The sequence below is a fragment of the Stegodyphus dumicola genome, chromosome 8 (genome assembly GCF_044657685.1).
Source record: "Stegodyphus dumicola isolate Sdum_Otavi_A_Nest chromosome 8, ASM4465768v1".
In the NCBI taxonomy this organism is placed as follows: domain Eukaryota; kingdom Metazoa; phylum Arthropoda; class Arachnida; order Araneae; family Eresidae; genus Stegodyphus; species Stegodyphus dumicola.
This window is the reverse complement of record NC_140775.1, coordinates 156,614,346-156,629,636: the sequence shown is the minus strand read 5'-3', so window position 1 is coordinate 156,629,636 and position 15,291 is coordinate 156,614,346. Positions and strand designations below refer to the sequence as shown.

Below are 15,291 nucleotides of genomic sequence, written 5' to 3'. Positions count from 1 at the left end.
TCAAATAAACTCGGTGGGATTTTAGAAACAGGGAATGCCTCTCGACGTATCATAAATTTATGTGCTGGTGGTGAGATGGGTTTCATTTCCAATACCCGTTTAATTCATAAAGCGAACTCTACAACTGGCGATTATCACTGACAATTCAATTCTCCAATATTTGAAAAATGGGCAAACGATAAGTTAATTTCAAACCTGCCGCCAAATTCCGTTATAATTATTGATAATTCGCCTTATCATTCGTGCAGCTAAATAAAACCCCCCCAATGCCTCCCAAAAAAAAACAATATTTTTTTTTATCCGAATTTGCGAAAAGTGGAGCTGCTGGATTTAGTGAAACAAAATGCTCCCAAAGTCAAAACTTTCAAATTTGATTGTATAATGGAATAACAAAGCCATACAGTTCTGCGACTCCCACCATATCACTGTGATATAAACACCATAGAATATGTATGGGCTGAAGTAAAAAATCATGTTCGAAGTCAGAACACGACTGCAGATATAGATATAAGCATGTCGAATTTATTACGTTTCACAAACGAGGCTATTGAAGGTGTTTCGGTGAACAATTGGAAGAAGTACTGTGATCATGTAAAGAATTTAGAAACTGAATATTGGAGAAAAGATGGTATTATAGAGGAATTGTATGAACCATTGAATTTTACTGTCAGCGACAATTCAGTTTCTGAATTCTCTACTAGTTCCGAGGACCCATAATGCTGTGTCACTAAAATAAATGTAAAGGGGGAAAGGTATGACATGTCTAATTAAAACTAAAATCGCTTTTATGCAACCTCTTCTAATTAAATTGCTTTATTTTATTTATAGATCATTTGATTACATTAATAAATGCATATTATTAAAGAATATTTAACAGATAAAGGTTTTTCATTCAATGTTTGAAAATATTCAAAATTAACTAAGATGCTATCTAAATTATTATTAATTAATTTTTATCTATTAAATTATTATTAAATTAATATTATCTATTAAAATATTTATCAACTGATGATGAAATGTATTAAGACAAATAGTTTACTATTACAGTTCTTTTAATGGTTTTTCTTTGAAATATCACAATCTGATGTTTCTATGCATTTTAAATTAATTCTATAGTTTTAAAATTTCACGGTGTATCAGGTTAAAATGTATAAAGTGCAGACAAAAATTTTCTGTTGCGCAGCACTCGAAAGATAGAGCGTGAAATGGGAGAATAATTTAAATCTAATCGAGCTACTACACTCACCCCTACATCACTGATAGATATGCCCACTTCCGCCCCAAACCGGATGTTTACATAAATCTGGAATACGTGGTCGGACAGTAAACTCTTTAATGCCTGCCTCCGTTTAAATTATTTCCCACATTAATAGAAGCATGCTATACTCATAAACTTCCTTAAACTAGGTAAAAATCCAAAATATACCACCAGTTACCGCCTAATAAACCTGCTTCTCTGCATTCTCATCATTGGTAAAATTTTTGAAAAAATTATTCAAATTCGACTAATTAATCACCTTGAATAGAATAGTATCATTGACTCCGAACAATATGAATTTCGCCGAGGACATAGTATCACACACCAGCTCATTAATGTGACTGAGTTTATTGCTGATGCTTTTATTAACCCATTAACTGCCAGATTTTTTTTAAATATTTTTTTAATATATAGTTACGTATTTACATGTAAACCAATGTAGTACATTAAATTTTACAATACAGAAAAAAAAATATGTTTTTTATGGATTTAAAAATCAATCCCCATTTGAGGATCACGGTACATTGCATGTAAATAACTGTAAATTTTTTTAAGAGTGCCATGAAATAACACATTGTACGTGTAATCCTACATCACACTTCACGCACTGTTCCCGAAAATTTTTTTTACAAACCGCACATTTTCTTTGTTTTCCGTCCAATGTTCTTTCTAAATAATGTCCTTGAGGATTTTTTCTTACGTCTTCTGGTACGCGCTTCTGTGAACTCACACTGTACGATGGTCGTCCATAATTTTTCGGGTCAGACACGGAATGTAAATTCAAATAGAACCGTGCAACTTCTCGTCTGAAATTTAATAGCGGAATTTTTCCATTAGCAATACAATATATTGTATGAGCATTAACTAGAGCCACATCCACTGCATTAGTGAAAATAGGAAAGTACCATTTTTTGCCTCTAATTTTTATCCTATACTTTTGTACATTCCAGTCAAGCTTGTCAACACCTCCCATGTTCTTATTGTAATTTATAATGGCATTGGGTTGTGGAATTAATATTTTTTTTTCTCAGCCCTAGACCATCTCGGCACACGTCCCAAAGGTAAAACTTCCAAATGATTTGATAACATTTTAACAATGCTGTTATCTTTCCAAACAAGACCAACTATTCCATTTATTTCATCATATCTATAATCAAAAGCCCCTCTAAATTCTTTCTTCATTTCCTTATCTGTTTTTATAGGGCACTTATTCATCCTATTACATCTCACCGTTCCTGTCGCAGGTATATTTCTCTCTTTTAGATTTTTCAGCAAATCAAAACTTGTGAAAAAATTATCGAAATAAAAGCAGTGTTCCTCTGGTTTGTCTATGGTTGCTATCTTATTCAATATTACTGACACACCTAATCCATAAGTATCTCCTTCTAAATTATCTTCTTCTGAAATTCTACTTGGCTTACCTTCATAGATGTCAGCATTATAGCAATATCCGGTCACACCACAACACATTGCCCATTGCTTCAACCCAAAGCGAATGGGCTTTCCTCTAATAAACTGCTTTAGAAAATGATGACCATAATAACGTACCATTTGTTCATCAATACATATGTTATACGAAAATACGCCGAACTGCATAAATGCTTTATTCAGCTCATCCAAGATTGGTCGTATTTTAAATAATCTGTCTTTGTTTCCATTTATTAGTGGTATATTTGTATTGTCACTGAAATGTAGATTTCTTTTTATTTCAATATAACGATTTTTCGACATACATTTCCTTACAATTCCAATATCTATATCTTCTTCTTCTGACCAATACATCTGCTCTTGAGGCAAAGAGTGATATCCAGTTAACAGTAAAAATCCCAAAAATTTTTTGAAGCAGTCTGAAGAGAGCGTAAATTGGTGACGATTATTTTGAGTTGCATAAGATACACTTTGCTGTACGATGTGATTTACTAGATCATCTGTGAAGAACATTTCAAAAATTTCTACTGGTCTTTTATCTTTTACTCTTTCTATCATGGTCATTCTACGTTGCTCGCACTCTTCTTCTCCCTGACTAGAAATGTTGAATGATGCTCTTTCTCTTTTCCACCTTGATATGGGTTTTTCTTTTTTAGGTTTCTTTTTTCTTTGAACAGTAACTTCTTCATTACACCTACCGCCATGAATTTCTAATGAACCTGTAACATCGTTTGGAATTGTATCTTCCAGAATGTTGTCATCTATATCTTCTAAATCAGACACATCATCCGCTCTATCTGGTGGTAATTCAACTATGTCAATAGTACCTCCTGGGTCATCATCATCTGTCAAATCAAGATCATTGTCCCAATATTCTTCAAGCTCTCTTAGCTTTGAAAATTTTCTTCTACTCATGATTATCCAAATGAAATAAAAAAATATTTAAAAAACACAAATTATAATAATACTGACATTTATCAAAATCCAACCATGTTGATCTTGCGGATAAAACTCTCTAAATGACATAACTTCTCAGCACAATGTTCATGTCCATCTGCTCTAAAATTTTAAATATCTTGCCCAATAGACGAAAAGGACTGGCGACGTCCCACCCCAATTAGAAGCAGGTGCGTTTCAGAATCACCTGCTATTTCCACCCCCACATCTTGTTTCTATTATTATTATTAGTGGGCAAATTCAACATTTTCGTTAGAAACATTCTTTCTGGAACTCTCCCCCCTTTCTTTCCCCCCGTATCAAGTCTATATTTGTCAGTGGAAGCATTCCACACTTTTGTGGGTAACAGCCTTTTTGGAAATTCCGGAAACATATTGCGCCAGATAACTGAACAAATGAAAATTTCAATTGTAGCATAAATAAATCATTTTACATTGCAATAACCGTGAGCCCCAAATGGGGATCATTGTATTTTACAGGTGCTGACGGCATGAAGTAAACAATGTGCTCAATTTTTATTTTATATTACTCAGAACTCATGTGCAAACAACCTCTGTCAGAAAAAATAATTTATTTTAATATAAATTAACAGATATTCACTTAGAAAATAGACATATGTGAAAAAGCGTTGTTTACAGGAAATTTTTCGAAAAAATGTCATATATGTATTTTATTTTGCAAATAAAACTAATAAATTAGCTATCTACATTAAGAGTAGACTATTATGTAGACACATGACTTTAAAAATAAATGAAAACCTAAAATTTAGGGATGAACAAGATAAAAATTTTCGTGATCCCCAAATGGGGCCCATGGCAGGGAATGGGTTAAGAAAAATGCTGTTGCTGCATGCTTTTTAGACATACAAAAGACATTCGACAGAGTATGGCACGCCGGCATTTTCTTCAAAACGCAAAAAGCACTTCTCTCTATCAATCTCATCAAATTAATATACTGCTATTTAAAAAATCATACATTTCAAGTTCGAATTGGAAAATCTCTCTCCAATAGAAAGATCATTAAAGTTGTGTCCCCCAAGGAAGCATTTTAGCGCCGATCCTATTTAACATCTTTATAAATGACATGCTGCAGCCATTAAATGCAAAAATCGTTAAATATGCTGATGATACTGTCGTTCTTACGAAGTCTTTAAAACCACAACTCGCTATTGACAAACTAAATCTCGCAATTAATATCACTGATCATTGGTTTAAGATCTCGAGAATTAAATTAAACCCAAATAAGTATAACGTCACTAGTTTTAAAAGATATAAAAAAATACTCCTGTTGACATTGATATTCAAATTAATAATGTGCAAATACCAGTTAACAACTCTATTAAATACCTAGGTGTGCTCTTTGACGAACAACTATTGTTTAAAGAAAAAACTATGAATGCATTACGAAAAGCTAATGCAGGTGTTATTGCCCTTTATCCTCTCCTACGAAGAAACTCGAAATTTCACATAAGAACAAACGCTATATCTCACTATGATTCGACCCATTTTACTATACGGTATTCCTGCCTGAAGCACTGTTGGTAAAACCTATCGTAAGGAATTAGAAGTTTTTCAAAATAAATGACAAAGGATGATTTTAAACGCTCCATGGTATGTTCGGAACAAGGAAATACTTAAAGAAATGAAGATCGGTTCCATACATGACGCAATACTTTCTACTTTCCATAACCTTTTACAAAAAGTGCAAAATTCAGAATACCACCATATAAGAAAACTTGTAAACTATGACCCAACTATTGAACATACTTTCAAAGGTGCCTCTCGAAAACATTGTGATCGAAAACGTCACGGAGAAAACAACGCAAGGCGAAAACTTCGCGGTACAAAACATCGCGGGAGAGTGGTGTATTTAATTATGGCAAAGCACACTAGGGTTATCTGCCTAAGGGGCAGGGATGTCTTCGTGGAGGGACTTTCTAAGGGAAACTGGATCGTATACACGTTACACATGGGGAAAACCACGAAAACACCCATGCAGCCAGCCCGTTCGCGGGATTCGAACCTCGGACCGAACTACCAGTGTTCAGCGACTTTACCGCTCGGCAGCTGGTGGGTCATCGTGAGAGAAAAGAAAACAAAGAGAAAACTTCGCAGTTCTAAAACATCGTGGTACAAAATAAAGCGGTTCAAAAACTTCGCAGTTTAAAAACATAGTTGTACGAAGATGGGAATAGTCAAAATGGCTTCCCACGAATTTTTGGAATCTGGGGGAGGGCACCTTTCTCGAAATTCAACTCCCCGCTGTTCCGGATAATGACACAAACAAACAGACAAAGAGACGCGCACAGATTTTAATAATATAGATTTTTACAGTCATATATTAAATACCACGATATAAAATAATCCTTTTTGTTTATCTATCGTGCACGTCTACTGTAATTATCGTCTACTTTCAGTCTCTTAGTGCTCAATTTTGCCTCTACAGGGCGACAATCGTTCTTGGTTTACACTTATATTTATTTGCTGCGATTTATAATGCTATATTGTTTATAAATATTTATAACTGATAATGTTTATAAATCTTTGTACCATTTCTCAATCTTAAAAAAAATTATTTCTGAAGCTACATATTATGTACATTCGGTGTTCCGCCTAAAAACGAGTTTTTCAAAAATAAATGACAGTTGGCCTTAAGATTTAGCAGTTTTAAACTTGCATCTGAACTTGCTTGGACCAGCTTTACTTTGCATAAAACCCATGCAACGAATATTATTAGAAACCCTAAGATTAATAAGTCAGAGCTTAATTGCAAGTTAGGCATCGCCTTCCATTAAACATTTGATTTACTATCGCACTTCGATTGTTCGAAATTAAATGCTATCAGGATGCAATTGGATAATTGATTTTTATGCATAAAAATTGATTATTTGGTATAAACATTTATTTCCAAAGATTATATTAGTTAAAAAGGAATTTATTTACAAGTATTAACTTTGTTTTCAAGTATTATTGTTTAAAGGAGGCATACTATTTTCACATAATACAATAAATTCAGTTCTAACAAAATAAAATCAATAGACACTATCACACTTCTAAAACCGAAAGAAACGGAAAGAATCTATAATCAGCGCATTAAGAAATACTGTCTCTGCATGCCGCATAATTTTTTTTTAGCCCAAAAAGGCTATTTTTATAGAAATGCGATTTTTTATGTAGAAATTCTCGTTTCAGGGTGTTTTCTTTTTTTTTTTTTTTTTTTTTTTTTTTTTTTTTTTGATTGTGGATTCCTGGACAGGAAGTGGTCAGCAAAATAGGGGTTGCGCTGCGAAGTAAAAGTTACTAGAGAAAAGGTAAAGAAAATAAGGACCTTTTTTCGCTTTTTGTGTTTGTTGTAGAGCCAGTGTGATTGTTTTCCTTTTTTTTACGTGCTGAATTTCCAGCGTTAAACGTTCCAGCGTTCCACCGTTAATGTAATGCTTCTCCTTTTTTCGATCAAAGGTTATTTGTAAATTTACCTTAACAGAAATTACAGTTCTTTGCATTTAGGGACTTAGTTAATAATAATAAACTCAAAATATAAATTCATCCTCCCTATAAGCCTAAAGATTGAAACAGTCTGAGCAAATATATGAAGTTGATTTAAGGCTGGTTAGCTGAATATACATTAGTATTGACTATATTAGGTCTTAAAAGTGACCGAGAAACTAAATTATGCAGTAGTACGAGAAAACGATAATAAGATTTTGAAGAAATCTGATTAGTCAACTTCTGACTTTAGGTCTTACCTACCTACTTTTCCTGTCATTGCCGTTGATATCTGTTCAAATATGTTTTGACGAGTTCAGACAATCGATTTTTCTCAATGGTTTGGAATCAGGATGCTGATGTATCGGTAAGAGCCGAAAATATGGCGGCAAAAACATCGCGGACGAAAATGTCGCGGAGAAAACAACGCAAGGCGAAAACGTCGTGATACAAAACATCGTGGGAGAAAACATCGCAAAGGAATACATCGCGGTTCTAAAACATCGTGATACAAAACATCGTCGTCCAAAATAGAGCGGTTCAAAAATTTCGCAGTTTAAAAACATCGTCGTCGAAAATATCGCGGTAAAAAATAAAGTATCTACAAACCATCGCATGGCGATAACATCGCAGACATGCTTTTTTACAGGCTTTAATAATTGTAAATGGATATTTCCATAATGATTTATGAGCGCAAGAGGGAAATAAGGATTATCTTTACTTTCATATTTTTTATTAACTAATAAATTTTTGCTGAAAAAGTAAGAAGGAAATTTAAGCATAAAAAATTAAGGCAACTTATAGCACTTAATAGAATTTTAAACTGACATAGTTCACTAACAAAGATCATTAATAAATCCTTTTTTACTGGTAATTTTTCATTAAAAGTATAATCTAAAAATGTTTAGAAAAAGGAAGCTACGTAACTGCATGACCTTAGCTATAAAAAATTGCTAGTTATGAGATTATTTTCATCACTTTTGTCAATCTAATGGTCTTATAATGAAAATTATTTCTTGTTCTGCTTCAGTTTATTCTTAAGTATTAAGACTCCTTCTTACTTTTTCAGCAAAAATTTATTAGTTAATAAAAAATATGAAAGTAAAAATTATCTTTCTTTCCCTCTCGCGCTCACAAATCATTATGGGAATATCCATTTCCAAGTATCAAAGCCCGAAAAAAGCAGGTCTGCGATGATATCGTCCTGCGATGATTTGTCGATACTTTATTTTTTGCCGCGATATTTTCAACGACGATGTTTTTAAACTGCGAAGTTTTTGAACCGCTTTATTTTCGACGACGATATTTTGTACCACGATGTTCTAGAACTGCAATATTTTCTCTTTGCGATGTTTTCTCCCACGATGTTTTGTAGCACGACGTTTTCGCCTTGCGTTGTTTTCTCCGCGACGTTTTCGCCCGCGATGATTTTGCCGCGATGTTATCGGCGGACACCGATGTATCTTGAGCAATTTTTTTTAATTTAAGGGAAGAAAGGTAATTCATCTGTAACATCTAAAAACAATTATATGGTGATTAAAATAGATATTATACAGAATTATTACATCCCTCGTATGTGTTGTAGCAGTGTAAGTGGTTAGTATGCCCAAATAGCATAAGATCATGGTTCAAATTCCAGCGAGGGTTTAGAAGGATTTCTCATTTTTCTCGCCTTCGATACACCTGTAATATATTTTATGCATGTCGCCGAATTAAATATGTGTATTTACCATAGCGTTGTTTTATGCGTTTTGCGTCCAGTCGAAAGGGAAAGAAAAATCTCCGATTAAAATCTTCAATTTAACGTATAAAATTAAATGGCATGATATGTAAACATATACCAAGGCCTCGGGGATTCTCAGATCGACAACTATAGGCTCTGCCAGTGAAACGGGAAATGTTTAAAGCACCCAATATTTTCATGGACCACTTATTATCAGAATTTCTTTACAGGTCTGAGATGAGAAAAGTATGCCATTTTGCTTTCTAAAAATAACGTCACTGAAGTGAAAACCATTTCTGTGTAAACATTCTTCTAAACTGGGCCGAAAATTTTCCAATAAGCAGATCAGGTTGAATCTGCCCAATTTTTTGTCTGATATTTGTTTTCAATTCTTGTATGGTTTGGGGGTCTATGAACGCACACACTGCTGTTCAAAAATCCCGCAGTAAAAAACGTCGCATGGGGACATATCTGGGGATCTTACAGGCTACGAGATTTTGTCGTGTTTGGATATGTTTCTTTCCGAGAAGAATTCTCTTAAAGCAGTTGTGGACACACGAGCAGTTTCACTTGTGGCTCCATCCTGCTGAAGAAAATTAATTTCCGAAATCCTAGGGAGCTGCTGCATCAAAAATATTCTGTCCGTATGTATGGTGGTCTGCATTAACAGTTGCGGGGTTTCCCTCTATCTTCTTGGAAAACAAATGGCCAATGATATCAGATGATGAAAGTGCGCAACACACCATAACTTTTGGAATACGTAATGGCTTTTCGTACAACTCACCTGGATTTTCATCATTCCAATATGAACTAAAGTCACACAGTCAATATTCTTATAAATTTATGCAGAAAGCATGCTATACAGCTAACCACTGTAACATATTTAACAGATGTCATTAAATGTAAAACAATAATCAAAACCTCAACGTCTACTCGTGAACAAAAGACGAACCGTTTACTCTCAGCCCATCAGGAATGAGAACTCCACCGCTTTCATTAATGAAGCCGGAGTTTTTGAAAATTCTCTGAAATGTCATTACAGTTCGAATGCTTTTCTACTGATAGTACGTCTGATCAGAAAATCACGAACTTTGTAAATTAATGGTTTTCTTCTCTTTCTCTTAGAACCATCATGCAGTTAACCTCTTCGGCTGAAATCAAGGATACTATCAAATATTCTTCTCCCATTAAAACACCAGCTTAGACGGAATCACCAATAAAATGCTTAAACATGTTCCGCACAGATACATTGTTACGCTCAGTTGACTCTTGAAACAAGGCCTCTATTTTCATGATTCTCAAGCCGCTCAAACCTCCAGACTCTCCAAGCAGTTATAGATCCATCAGTCTCCTTTCTACACTTCCAAAATTACTGGAATGTATCATCTATAACGGAATATGAAACCTTATTTGCAGGAACTCAGTGATGTGTATTCCGGTTTCGAAAAATACTCTCAGGTGCGTCTGACTTGAAGTACTTATTTACAAATTAATCAAAATGAGTTTTCTACGCGAAATTATCATGTTTTGCAATCTTCTTTGGAAAAATGATATTTACCATCAGACATGGAAATATCTTTTCGCTACCTAAGAGTACATGTGCTGGAATTCCACAAGGCTCCATATTAGGCCCGATCTTCCACATTATTAATGCAAATAACTTTCCTAGTCTCCAAGATGATCAGCACATTCCTCTCGTATGTTACGCCGACGACACGACTATTCTCGCCAAATAAAAGCTTCCTATCCACGCCATTACTTGTATTTAAAACCAGATTCCCGCCATTAAAGAATGGTGTCATAAATGGAAAATTAGCATTAACCCTGCAAAATCTGAAGTACTGATCATCAGAAGATACAAAATACTTCCCCCCATTACCACCCAAATCACACTTTTCAGTAGCGGCGTTCCGTTTATCTCCACTGCAAAATATCTGGGAGTTACATTAAATTCTAATTTCACCTGGACTAATCATATAAGATATGTCAGAGGGAAAACTCTGAAAATTATCCTCAAATTAAATTCCCTTCTCTCAAGCACATCTGGACTTAGCTTAAATTAGCTATTAAGGACTTAAGCTATTATTATTAAGGACTTAGCTATTAAGGAGAATTTATACTTCAGTAATCCACCCTGTCTTCTCTTACATTTCACTGGCTTGGACCCATGTCACAGAAAAGGATATTAAGCAGCGCCATCATTCAAAACAAGTTCTTGCGACTTATCACTGGAGCTCCTTATTTTATCACGAACAACTCTCTGCACCGTAATCTCAAAATTGACTACGTTTGTGGCTATCTTAACAAATTGAATGACAACTTCCACAAAATGTCTTTAGCCTGCTCAATCGCAGATTTTGTAGATTATCTCAATAACGAAATACTACCAGAGGATAAAAATATCAGGCTATATGCTGTACTTCAAATTAAGCAACTATTTTATATAGATATTTGCATATTTGCTTTCTTCTCATCCCCGTGGGTTTTTAAAAATCCACTTTAGCATTATCAATTCTGCTCTGCACAAGTTCCCTGAATTGGTTCATGAAGTCACGTGACCGTCAGATTTCCTTAATTCCAATTTTTTTGGAATAAAATGTGCGACTTTGCAATTTTACTGTTATTCCGTATTTTCCTACTATCATGCTGTGAATAAATGACTTTATATTCTTAACTGCGTGATACTTCTCAGCATACTTCATGCAAAGGACTGCTCCCTTTTCTCCGATAACCCCGCAGCCGAGTGGTTACTGCATAGGAAGGTAATCGCAAACTCGCTGATTGCAAGTTCTGTTCCGTGACGGAAAGCGAAATTTTTAATCGCCACCTACAGCTTAAATGAACTTATATATATTGCTTCACTTGCTGACCTTGAGTTTGAAAGATATGTCTGTGGTAGAAAGGATACCAAGGAAAAAACTTCTTCAATTCTCTTTTCAAAACTGAAAAACAGAAAACAATGTCTCAAAAATTCTCAGTAGCTTCATAAAGTAAATCTTACTCCAGTTAATATCTTCAGAGAAAATCGGTTGCTTAAATATAAAAGTATTCATTCTTAACTGCTATCAGAGATAAGCAGAGATAAATCTATAAATAAACGGTTTTTGATTATCTGAAGGTTTAAAGATTACTCTAGATATTTTCTCTCAAGTTTCTATTGTTCTTAAGATTTGCACAGCGTAAGAGTGATATTCTGAATGTACCAAGATTTTATTCGTATTGTGGTCAATTCACGGCAACAGCTGTAACGAAAGTAAGTGCTATATTTCCTCTTCCAGTTATCTTAATACATTCGAAAAAAACTTACTGCTGTATACATAAGCGTGCACAGAATATTTCCCAATAGGGCAAAGGACTAGAGACAAGTAATTATGTCACCAAATTTTTATTTACTTATTTAATTTGCAAGGGGGTTCCAATACAGTCTACAATTAGAGCCGTGACTAAGGCTGTTCGCACGTTTATCAGACGATTTTCATTGTATTTACAGAAATATTTTACTTAACATTTTTGCGTTTTAAATGTTCCATTCGATAACCCTTATTCTTAACAATCTTTCTGCACCGTAATTTCCAAGACAATAAAGCTTTTTTTTTAGTAGCGGAAGACGTACTTTACCGTATTCCACGTAAACACATTTCCAAAGTCCAAGGAGGGTTTAGGTAGACGTCTTGTAATCCGCTTTTTAAAAGTGTAAAAGAATAAAAATCGGTGAATGATACCTCAGAAGATTTAGTAGGGATATAAGTAAAGGACCTTGATACATGTTTCTTGTTCCATTTTTTTCAGGATTTTCTTGCTTTGTCTTGACTCAGTTCTACTGATTGATGGCATTGTGGGTAGAGAACGTACTTCATATTTGAAAATTGGGTACAAAATAAATACCTGGTAACATATGGAGATGATCGTAACATTTTTCTCGACTCTATTCTATTTTTAAATTCTATTTTTAATTTGCTGTTATATGAAAACCAGCAACAGTCATAAATCCCTTTGAAAAACTTTCTTTAGATTCTTTGAATCACGTTCTAAGAATTTTTTTTCTTTTTGTTGATAATAAATGGATCATTTTATTGCTGTCATTTTACCCAAGATTGGTTTATTGTGCCAACATTTTTCCATTTTTGTCCGAATAATTGTTTCTTATAGAGAAATATGCAGCACGTTCTGCTCTCGGTGATATGTTGTGGAGAAAGACGATTCACATTATGTTTTTTAGCTTTTTTAATATTAAAATCAGCATTAATGACTTTGTTTACAGTTGAAGCTGAGCATTTTAATGGTTAGGCAACTGTTCTTTGATTTTGAAGATCTTCTTTTAACATTAAAGTTCTTACCTTTGCAACATTCGAAACATTCCGTTTTTTTCCTTGGATATGTATTTTGAATGATTTTTTCTCTTTGAAACCAAACTTTGATTTTTTTTTCTTATTGACAATATTATCTATCATTGATTTAGATAACAAAAAATCATGGCTTTCATAGCAATAATTAAATACAAGCATTTATAATTTCATAGCAATAATCAAATACAATAATAAATAATTTCAAGTAATAATTAAATACGAATAATGTTATTCGGTAAGAGCCCAAACGTAGAGTTCCATTGATTACTTCTTTAAAAGCGCCAGTTTGCATGAAAACAAAGTTGTCAAGTAGTAGACGATAATATATGCTTCCTAAAATATAGTTGCAGTTAAAAAAATTTAAGCAGCCGATTTTTTTATAGCAAATCAAAGTCATCTAAAAAATGTACGAACAGCCTTCGTATTTTTTCGCCTGAAGCAAGAGCCCCTATATAAGGCATAAATCCCCTATATAAGTGTACCTATACATTTTTGTATTCAGTACATTTTCAGATCGTAAAACCATAACTTTAGAGTACAATTTTTAATTACAATTTCTTATATCAAGAGAAATAATATTAAAAACGTATTTAGTTGTGAAATGAGAAAAACTGGAAAGCACGTTTTTGATAATTTAACCAAAACAACTAACTTTGAAAATTACAAGTATAAAATGTAGTGCAATTAATATAAAACGATATAGCACTAATTTCCGAGACATTGTTTTAGAATTAAATTTTTCATTTATCCGAGCATTCATCAATTATTTTTTTAACTTACTTGACTAGTTAATTAATTTTCATATAGAGAATATCCATGTTTGACAGCATTTCTTAGCCAAACGAAAATTTTATATATAACTATTTATTATTTTAACTGAAATTTCTTTCATCTCTGCAACAGTAGCTGAAAAATGATAGTTAGTTGGTTATCTAATTATGATAAAACGCACGCGGGCTATTTACTTTAGGGCAGAACTGCTTTTGTGGAGGACTGTCTATTGCAAACTGGCTAGCATTCTTGTTACACATGGGATAAACCAAGAAACCCCATGCATCTTAACCGTTCGGATAACTATAAGTAAATGAAACTATGGTGTTTACAGGCATCTTTCTTCCATTCCCACGTTTTTTCCTTATGCTTTATCACACATCATTTATAAATGTATAATAGTAAGGTACCAATTATGTACAGATAGAAAATATACGTAAGTAACAAGAACAGTGTTAAAAGTAATAACTGTGACTGAAATATAAAGCAAGTAATAATTAATGCATATATTCCTATGTGCTTTTAATCTGTTAAGATTTTTCCTTCTCTCCCAGTGGCCGGAGTGGTTAAGGTTACTGAATAGTACTAGTTTGACGAGGTTCGCTCTCAGGAGAACGGACTGGCTGCACGGCTGATTTTCGTGATTTTCCTCATGTGTAACACAAACGCCAGCCTGAGAAATTCCTCCACGAAACAAGCCTGCCTTTAGGCAAATAGACCTTTTATATTTTTCCATACTGAAGCATACAACTGTTAGATTCTTCCCGTCATAAATTGTGCAGACTGCATAATTTGTTTCCTCTCGATTTTCAACAGTTAAAATTAATAAATAAAAGCGGCTATAATAAGCGAGTAAATAAGGTAAGAAAAACACAAGTCTTTGTTTTATACGTATAAAGTTCAAAATGATGGTGTCGGACGCTTAAAGGGGGACATTTGAAATCTGCCTTGGGTGAAAACGGCACTAAACGTTTTCAGGAACGATTTTTATTTCCATTAAAAAGATGATTTATTTCTCTTTCGCAATAACGGTGAAACATGTTGCACGGTATTCAAGTAAAACAATATACCTGAAGGAGTTTATTTTGGTTTACCCTTTCAAAGGAGAAATTTTCTATTTACGTTGCTTATAGCTTGAAGTATAGCTTTCGATTTTTAGTTTTTGAATTTATAATCCATACATTTATACTGTGTGTGTATTTAATTATGGCAAAGCACAGGAGGGCTATCTGCCTAAAGGGAGGGATGCCTTCGTGGAGTTCTCCTTCGTTTGTTCTACTATTCTTTCTCGTTAAAATGCGAGTAGTGACGCTATTAAAAAGG

The 15,291-nt window shown here is 33.8% G+C and overlaps 1 protein-coding gene across 1 annotated transcript in view; it reads left to right on the top strand.

Moving 5' to 3' along the window:
* Nucleotides 1-11,948: 11,948 nt before the first annotated feature.
* The window catches only part of LOC118180812 (dehydrogenase/reductase SDR family member 11-like), a 33,383-nt gene continuing 30,040 nt past the window's right edge, over nucleotides 11,949-15,291 (top strand). The window contains exon 1 of the mRNA XM_035349869.2: nucleotides 11,949-12,104. The gene's annotated coding sequence lies outside the window, so the exon portion shown is untranslated. The remainder of the gene's footprint in view (nucleotides 12,105-15,291) is intronic.